The sequence below is a fragment of the Puma concolor genome, chromosome D1 (assembly GCF_028749965.1).
Source record: "Puma concolor isolate L17-30 chromosome D1, mPumCon1.1.hap2, whole genome shotgun sequence".
NCBI classification, from domain to species: domain Eukaryota; kingdom Metazoa; phylum Chordata; class Mammalia; order Carnivora; family Felidae; genus Puma; species Puma concolor.
Window position 1 is genome coordinate 94,295,420 of NC_141676.1, and position 10,104 is coordinate 94,305,523.

The window sequence follows — 10,104 nt, forward strand, 5'->3', positions numbered from 1 at the left end:
ATAAAGTGCTTAAAGAATTAAATAATAAAGTACTTAAAATACTTTCTTTTAATGTTTGTTTGTTTTTGAGAGATAGAGTGTGAGCGGGGGAGGGGCAGAGAGAGAGAGAGAGAGAGAGAGAGAATCTGAAGACAGGCTCCAGGTTCTGAGCTGTCAGTGCAGAGTCCCATATGGGGCTTGAACTCACAAAGCGTGAGATCAAGACCTGAGCCGAAGTAGGACACTTAATCGACTGAGCCACCCAGGTGCTCCGCAGATAAAGTACATAACCTGGTGTCTGACACTCAGTACTCTGTAAATTTAAGCTCTTATTGTTGCAAGATTCTTTACCTGTATTGAGGTAAAGAAGCCGCAGTGTGTTGTCTCGCGGCTTCAAAGAAGAAAGAGGTGGACAAAGAACGAGCGGCAGACAGAAGTTTATTAGAGTAGAAGATCAGAAAGGAAGAAGAGTATGAAAGCTCTGTTTGCAGAGAGGGGTCATTCGAAGGGGAACACCCTTGACTGTAGACAAGGGACTTTGTTTTGTAAGGCTCTGGCTGCCCCCCACCCCCACCCCCCTTTCCCTTCCCCCTTGCTCCTTCTTAGGTCCTACCTTATTGGCTGGATAACTCTAGGTGCTGGGTTGTCCATTCCTGATTGACTCGTGTCCATTGTAGGAAGGGTGGTCTATGGCCAAACCGTTCCCTGTGGGTCACACAGGTTTTATGGTCTACTTTTTTTCAGTCAGGTCTTTTGGCAAATTCCTGAGGGAATTCTGAGGGGGAGTAGGTGGCTGAAGCCTAAGGGCGTTTGCTGGGGTCAGGCACTCCCAGTATTGTCCTGTAATACGTGTTTTTTCCCACCCAGGGGCCTCAGGTCCTAATCTTTCCCTCTCTGCCTACTTTATCCTATCTTTTCCTATCATAACAGGACTCTCTCAGAGATTAGAAGCAACAACAACACATGTTAAAAACTAAATTAATTATTAATGCGGGAAGCAGTACAATGTTACAACCAGTTTAAAGGAGAAGTCAAAGAAACACAAATTTATGTGGAGTAAAGGAATGTCAAAATGAATTTACAAAGGGCTGTTAATCTGACTTTTTCCCCCCAAGGTGCAGTGAAGAGGGAAGGCAACCTCCATTTGGCTGAGTGAATTTGCATGTCTATAGGCAAGACTTATTTTGCATTTCTAGGAGTAATTTGCAATTTACAAAATTGCAAAGTAGCTCAAGGGCAATGAGAGGTCCAGAACACCCCACGCCAAAATGTGCTGCTTTGGTATATTGATTATTTTGAGTTGAAGGCGCTCGGGAAAACAGATGCAGGAAAGACTCTCTGACTACCCCTTACTACCTAAAAGCTGGTCAAAAAATTTCCCATGAGAAAAGCGCCTTCCCTTACCAGCCAGACAAGAACATTCTTGTCACCAGAGACTGGGAGTTGATGCTGAAATGGATTTGTACAAACAGACCTACAAAATAACGGTGATCTTTCAGTAATTTCCCCTACATATTTCCTAGTGACTTTCCCACAGTTTACTGCCTTTGCTTCAAACCCCTTTGTCTTTTCACTTCTCCACAAATTTATCATTTATTTAAAAAGTATATAAGCTCTTGGTCCTGACTGCTTCTTGGGATCTTCCTTTTCCTCACGAAGACTCCCATGGTTACATAAAAAATATTGAATAAAATGTGTATACTTTTCTCCTGCTAGTTTGTCATAAACCAGCTTATTTGTAAAAAAATGTGTAAGTTTATTTATTTATTTATTTATTTATTTATTTATTTATTTATTTAGAGAGAGCATGGGCAGAGAGAGAATCCCAAGCAGATTCTGTGCTCCAGCGCGGAGGCAGACTCACAAAATAAGAGATCATGACCTGAACAGAAATCAAGAGTCCAGTAAGCATCCGACTGAGCCACCCAGATGCCCCAGGAATATTTATTTTTGAAATAGGGCTTCTACCTCCATATGACCTCAGCATCTATTTTCTAATTAAGTTCTTCTTTCTAGCTTATCTTTAATTTAGGCAAAAGACCGTGGGGGCAGAGCATCCCTTGATAAGAACAGAAACTACCCCCACCCCCACCCCAGGCAGTAACAATTGCCAGTAAGACCCCATGTGATTGACTCCAAGACAATGACTGACCTGACTTTTGCTGCCCACCTGCATGTACCCACCGAACTTTGTCCCACATTTTCCTTATATAAACCTGGAAAAAATATTTGGCACTTTGGAGACAGTCTTTGAGATGCCGGTCTGCTGTCTTCCTGGTGTTGGCCTCACTGAAATAAATTCCTTTGTTTCCCCACCTTCCTTTCTCTGCTTTTGGAGTCTATCAGTGACAAATGGCCAAACCTGGTCTATTTGGGCCCCCCAGACCCAGCTGCTTTTGCACCCCCGCTCCCCGGTTACATTATTGTTACTATTTCAGATACGATGACACTGAGGCAAAAGAGAAATAAGTCACCTGGGACAACACAGTATAATGTTAGGGATTTCCCTCCCAATAAAGGCTTAAGAAGTAGTCTTTTCTATTCCTCCTTCACCTTGACGAAACCCAGGAATTAAAGAAGGAATACACTTATGGCAGAGTTAAGAAAAAGTAAGGTTTCTGGACAGAATTGCTGAGCCCAGGAATGAAAACAGTCTTTTTTTTTTTTTTTTTTTTTTTTTTTTAAGGAGAGTGAGAGAGAGCACATGAGCAGCAGAGGGGGACAGAGGGAGACAGAAAGAATCTTAAGCAGGGCTCCATCCCGTGACCCTGGGATCATGACCTGAGCCAAAATCAAGAGTCAGACACTTAACTGACTGAGCCACCCAGGTGCCCCCAGAACAATCTTAAAAGAATCCCTCCTTAGTTAACCAGGGGGATAGTCAGGTCAGGGGTCCCTGCTTTGTTTGATTTTTCTTGTTAAGCTATGAGAGCAATTAGAACACAGGAATTTGCTAAGACCTAAATGTTTCTTTTTGACTTTTTTCAGTTTTTAGACATCTTTATTGAGATATAATTCACATACCATACATTTCCCCCATGTAAGTATATAACTCAATGATTTACAATATATCACAGAATTATACAGCCATCACCACAATCTAATTTTAGGATTTTTTTTTTTTTTTTTTTTGCCCCCAACATGAACCATACCCATTAACTGTCTCACCCCATTCCCACCTCTTTCCCCTAGCCCTAGGCACACACTAATGTTTCTGTCTCTATAGATGACTATTCCGGGTATTTCATATAAATGGAATCACACACTCTGTAGCTTTTCACATCTGGCTTCTTTCACTTAGCACAATGCTTTCCAAGTTCATTCATGTTAGACCACATATCAGCACTTCATTCCTTTTGTAGCTGAATAATATTCCATTGTTTGGATATACCACATTTTGTTGGTCAATTCATCAGTTGGTGGACTTTTTTTTGGCTTGTTTCTGTTTTTTGGCTATTATGAATAATGCTGCTATGAATGTTCCTGCACAGGTTTTTGTGTGGACATATGTTTCCATTTTTCCTGGGTATGTACCCAGGATTGCTGGATGTGGGGTTGTTGGATGACATGGTAACTCTATGTTTGTTTGGCTTTTAATTTTTTTTTTTTAACGTTTATTTATTTTTGAGACAGAGAGAGACAGAGCATGAACGGGGGAGGGTCAGAGAGAGGGAGACACAGAATCCGAAACAGGCTCCAGGCTCTGAGCCGTCAGCACAGAGCTCGACGCGGGGCTCGAACTCACGGACCGCGAGATCATGACCTGAGCCGAAGTCCGCCGCTTAACCGACTGAGCCACCCAGACGCCCCTGTTTGGCTTTTAAACTATAGTAAAACACACATAACATCAGATTTACCAAGTTAACCTTTTTGTCAGTGTACAATTTGATAGCGTTAGGTACATTCACATTGTGGTGCAACCAATCTTCAGAACTTTTTCATCTCGTAAACTGAAACTTTATACTCATTAAATAACTCCCGGTTTCCTTCTTCCCACAGCCCCTGGCAACCACCACCACTTTATGTTTCTATGAATTTACTCTACATACCTATAAATGGAATTATACAGTATTTGCCTTTTTGTGACTGGTTTATTTCACTTAGCAAATGTCTTCAAGGTGCATCCAAGTGTGAAAATTAGTAAAAGGAAACCTTGTTCAGAATGGAGTCAGGAGGCCAGCAGGGGGAGCTCTCATACCCTATCTCTCTTCCTTAATTGCAGACCCAACAGGAAGAGATGGACTCTGCCCATGGATATTACTTTACTATCTGGATCAGCAGGAGGAAGGAAAGCTTTCCTCCTTCCCCAGCAACAGCTTGGCCAAAGAGAGAGAGTCAGAGCTCAGCAAATGAAAAGCAGCTACATTTCAGTCTCCCAGGTTACTCCAATGGACTTTTTGTGTGTAACAACCCTCCCAACTTTCTCCTTTCCTGTGTAAAAGAGCCTTCCTTCCTTTTGCTCTGCAGACTTGCCTATGGTTTTGCCATAGCTTGCTCATGCCAGATGTCAATTCTCTGCTATTTCTGAATAACATTCTCCCCCACCTTTTTTTTTTTTTTTTTTTGCTGGTAAAATAACTGACAGTTTTATATTTAAGAGTAACACATGCTATATAGCATGTATCAGTTTCCTTCCTTTTTAAGGCTCAAAAACCTTCCATTGTCTGTATATTCCTCATTTTGTTTATCCATTCATCCGTTGATGGATTTTTGTGTTGTTTCCAACTCTTTTCTATTATAAATAATGCTGCTATGAACAAAAGTGTATTAGGAAGGAAAAAATTTTTCTCCACTCTCTTAATTTCTGTATCTGGAGCCTGTGAATTAAACTGATAAAAGATAGATTGGCAGGAGAAAAGACACTTAGCTTATGTGCATGGGAGGTCACAGAAAAGAAGTGAAAAGCAAAGAAGCGTTTAGACTTGGGGGCTTATATATTCTTTTAACAAAAGAAAGTGGGTTTGGATTTCAAGGGACAATAAACTGTGGGGAAGTGACTAGGAAATACAGGGGGGATCTAATGGAAGAAAAGGGCTATTTTAGTAAGTTCTGTTTATGCAAACTCATCTTGGTGCGGATTTCCCATCTTCAAAGATCAGAGTCTCTTGGGGCACCTGGGTGGCTCAGTCGATTAAGCGTCCAACTCTTGGTTTCAGCCCAGATCAAGATCTCACGGTTCGTGAGGTCATGGCCCGATGCAGGCTCTGCACGAGCAGCAGGAAGCCTGCTTGGCGTTCTCTCTCTCTTTCTCTCTCTCTGCCCCTCTCCTGCTTGCACTCTCTCTCTCAAAATAAATAAATAAACTTAAAAAAAAAAAAAGAGTCTCTTTTCTCTCACTGGTATTGGGGAAGAACAATTTTCTCAAAGAGAAAATTATGCCGTGCTTCTAGGTACTGAAGGTAACTGTGTGTTTTGTTTTATTTTGAGGAATTTCCAGTTTTTATTTGACAACTGATAAATACAGAGAGAAAATTCACCATAGCAAAATCTGAATAAAGTAAATCGTATTTCAGAAATGATGTTCTACATCAACAGAAGACAACCCAGTATCAACAAAAATGTGTATTTTATTTATTTTTTATTTTATTATATTTTTTTAAGATTTTATTTTTAAGTAGTCTACACCGAACGTGGGGTGCAAACTCACAACCCCGAGATCAAAAGTTGCACACTCTACTGACCGAGCCAGCCAGGCACCAGCTCCCCCCTGCAAATGTGTATTTTAAAAAGAAGAAATATTTTGATTTTGGAACTGTAAATCATTTTTAAAATTTGTCTTTATTTTTAAAATTTGTCTTTATTTTTATTTTATATTACAATGAATTTGTATTTGCAAGAAAACTAACTTGGATTTTTTAAAAATGTGGTGTGACCTAAGATAGTTAATCCAGGGAGGAGGACCATAAGGAGAAAAGCAGATTTCCAGGCAAAGACATCCAACTGTAGCGACAGCAAAGCATGTTTTGCATTTTGCCATTTTCCTAGCTAGACAAAGAGCCCAGATGTATTAGTATATTTACATATTAACTTGATCTTCACAATGCGGTATCTATTCGGACCCCTCACTAGGCAAAACAATGGACTTGAACAAGTGCCAGGCACCTCTCTCCCTAGGTTTAGGGAAGAGAGAACTTGTGTGAAGGCAGGGGGTTTGGTCCAAGGTCCCGCCTGGAGACATCAGAGATCGACAAGATCTGTCCTCTAATGTTCCCTGGGCCGAGGCCCCCTTTAGTCCTTGTTTTTGCCCTGGGGGCAGAATGGTCTCCCTTTCTCTTTGGGTGGAGGGCACTGCCTATGGGAAGGCAGCAGCTCATCTCGGTAACCATGGGAACATTATTGGCATGGCAACCTGGCAGCCACAAAGAAAGTCAGCAAGGGGTGGAGGGCTGGAAGCGGTGGGAGGTAGTCCTGTGGAAGAGGGGAGGGGAGGCAGCCCTCTTTGCTGAGGAGAGAAAAGGAAAGATGCCCAGCTCTCTGAGTGGCCTCACGGAGAAGCCTCTGATCAATTAAAAACTCACTCTTGCGGCGCCTGGGTGGCTCAGTTGGTTAAGCGTCCAACTTCAGCTCAGGTCATGATCTCACACTCTGTGAGTTCAAGCCCCATGTCGGGCTCTGTGCCGACCACTCAGAGCCTGGAGCCTGCTTCAGATTCTGTGTCTCCCTCTCTCTCTGCCCCTCCCCTGCTCATGCTCTGTCTCAAAAATAAATAAAAACATTTAAAAAAAATTTTTTTAAACTCACTCTATAATCCAGTTCAGGGGGACTTGGGGTAGGGCTATATGGTGTTCAAACTGGACACCAGGATCTATATCTCTTGATGTTTTTCTGTACTAAAGTTTGTCTCAGCAGCAGCAAGGAAGGAATCGGGGCTGGGAGACACAATGTAAAACATCTCACATGTGGGCAAATTCTGACATTAAGTTTTGGTTGCAGGCAAAATACCACATGGAGCTTTTGTAGGGCTCTGAGAATCCAAACATCTTGTGCTAAAGCCGAGGAAATTTCCAAGCAGCATGTAAGGCAAGAACTAACCATGCAATAAGGTTGGGAAGGTTAAGAAGGCAGTAAAAACAAAACCAAACAAGATCCACTAGGGAGAAAGAACTTCTGAAGAGGAAGGAGTGAATGTCAGGGCAGCCAGCAGTGCCCAGGCTGTCCTTTCTCTAGGCTGAGCTAGAATCCCTCTCCTTCATGGTTTCTGTGATGGACAGACAGGGTGTGAACTTAGGAGTCAGATGGCCCTGGGATGGAACCCCTGCCGTGCACCTTACTTACCTGTGTCTGTCTCAGCCAAATCAGTCTGTCTCTCAGAGTCTGTTTCCTCTTCTCCAGAGACAGAGGGTAATGGTACCTCCTTTTGGGGATGTTGTGAAAATTGAATGAGATAAAAACAAGTTTAATAAAAAGTAATCTTAAAGCTCCTTGAACGAAAGGCACTCAAATGCTAGTAACAAGTCTTGTTACTCTGTTGGCTTTTTAGAAATGGCTCTGGGAGCGCCTGGGTGGCTCAGTCGGTTAAGCGTCTGACTTTGGCTTAGGTCATGATCTCACGGCTTGTGGGTTTGAGCCCCACATCAGGCTCTGTGCTGATAGCTCAGAGCCTGGAGCCTACTTCAATCCTGTGTCTCCCTCTCTCTTTCTTTCCCTCCCCTGCTTGTGCTCTTTCTCTCTCAAAAACAAATATTAAAAAATTAAAAAAAAAAAACAAGAAATGGCTCTGGGGGCTCCTGGATGGGTCAGTTAGTTGAGGCTTGAGTGTCCAACTCTTGATTTTGGCTCAGGTTGTGATCCCATGGTTGTAGGATTGAGCCCCATATCAGGCTCCATGCCAGGCATGGATTCTTCCTCTTCCTCTCTCTCTCTCTCAAAACAAAAAAGAAAAGAAAAGAAAAGAAAAGAAAAGAAAAGAAAAGAAAAGAAAGGAAAGGAAAGGAAAGGAAAGGAAAAGAAAAGAAGGAAGGAAGGAAGGAAAGAAAGAAAGAAAGAAAGAAAGAAAGAAAGAAAGAAAGAAAAGAAATGGCTCTGTTTGGGTGGTTCTGTAGCATCACCTGACATCTAAGCAAGGTTTTGTTGTTGTTGTTGTTGTTGTTGTTGTTTATTTTTAAATGCATTGACTTTTTAAAAACTAACAGCTTTATTGAGATACAATCACATATCATAAAAGTCATCCTTTGATGAGCACTGGGTGTTGTATGGGAACCAATTTGACAATAAATTTCATATTTAAAAAAAAAGATTAGTTGAAAAAAAACCAAAAGTCATCCTTTGAAAGTGTACAATTCAGTGGATTTCAGTATGGTCACAGACTTGTGCAACCATCCCATTATCTAATTTTAGTACATTTTCATCACTCCGAATGAAAGTAAAGGAACCACACCCTCCTCAGCAGTTACTCACCATACCCCCTCCATACAGCCCCTGGAAACCTCTCGGTTACTTCCTTTCTCTAGGGATTTACCTATTCTGGACATTTGATATAAATGAAATCATGCAATTGATGGCTTTCGGTGTCTGGTTTCTTTCACTTGCATCATGTTTCCAAGGTTCCTCCATGGTGTATCCTGTGTCAGTGCTCTGTTCCTTTTTATGGCTGAATAATATTCCATTGCATGGATATACCACAATCTATTTGTCTGTTCATCTGTAGATGGATGTTCGGGTTGTTCCCATTGCCTTGGCTCTTATCAACATAGTCACTATGAACATCCACATGTAAGTTTTTGTGTAGGGACCGATCAAGTTTTAGTTTATGGTTTATCAGGCCCTATGGCCTACTGTGATCAGATAAAGAAATGGTGGGGTGCCTGGGTGGCTCAGTCAGTTGGGTGTCAGGCTCTTGATTTTGGCTCAGGTCATGATCTCACAGTTTGTGGGTTTGAGCTCCCTGTCTGGCTCTGTGCTGACAGTGCAGTGCCTGCTTGGGATTCTCTCTCTTGCTCCTCCTCTGCCTGTGTGCATGCACATGCACACACACACTTTCTCTCTCAAAATAAATAAATAAATTTTAAAAAGGATAAAGAAATAGCAAATATGAAGGAGAGGTTGATGTCAAATTGGTTGATGCTAAATGCTTTTAAAATTTCCTCCTGATCATACTTCCCTTTCTCCTATTCTCCTCCTTACTCTTATACTCATCTCTCCCCATAGAGTGGTCCAGTCAGTCTCTTGCAAGTGTCCAAAAAAGGCACTCTGAGATGCTCATGAAAAACATTCCATAAAAATATCCCCCACAAAAGATATTCCATAAGTCTGGAAAGGGGAAAGAAAGAGAGAGAGAGATAACGATGTACAGCCCAGACTTATTATTCAAGGACAATTAAAACATCATTTAGAAACATTAACTTTTTTTAATCGAGAGGGGCTCTACAAAAGTATGCAACTCAATTAATTATCATACTCACACATGCACATCATTTAAGATTCATCTATCACCACCAAAGTAAAGGTAGATAAAGGGTTGCTAGGTAACATATGGAGGCATGGAGTGTCCAGTTAAACTTGACATTCATTGCAAACAATGAATAAATTTTTAGCACAAGTGTATTCCATGCAACATTTGTGACATTTATTTCAAAAAATATTCATTATTTATCTGAAATTCAAATGCAGCCCTGTGTCCCATATTTTTGGTAAATCTGGAAATCCTAGAAGGGGATATTAAAGAACATCCATTGGGTATAAATCATTCTTATGACTGAGTAGCAACTGGAGCTTGGTTAGAGGAAATCCCTGAATAAAATGAAATTTGGACTTAATTTGTAGATTTAAACGACTTTGCTCTCTCCCTAGGGTTTTGTATAAATAAGCTTGCGTCATCTCGTTTTCTCGCAACACCTCCACGCAATACTTGGGGGGTCTACAAATGGAGACACAAAGGCAAAGATGTCAAAAGACACTCCAAGATCCCTCAGTGAGTTTGGGGTCTATTTAAACAAAATGTCGTGACTGGTTTCAGAAAGAAAACAGAGAGTTTATTGATAAAGTTTAAGAGAAGGAAAAGATCTTATTTGAAGCCCTTCATACTGTGGATGAGGAAACTGAGGCTCAGAAAACCTAAGTAATTCTCCCTAAGTCACAGAGCTGGTTCATGGTTGAGTTGACGCTGAAATCCAAACCTGCTGAGCC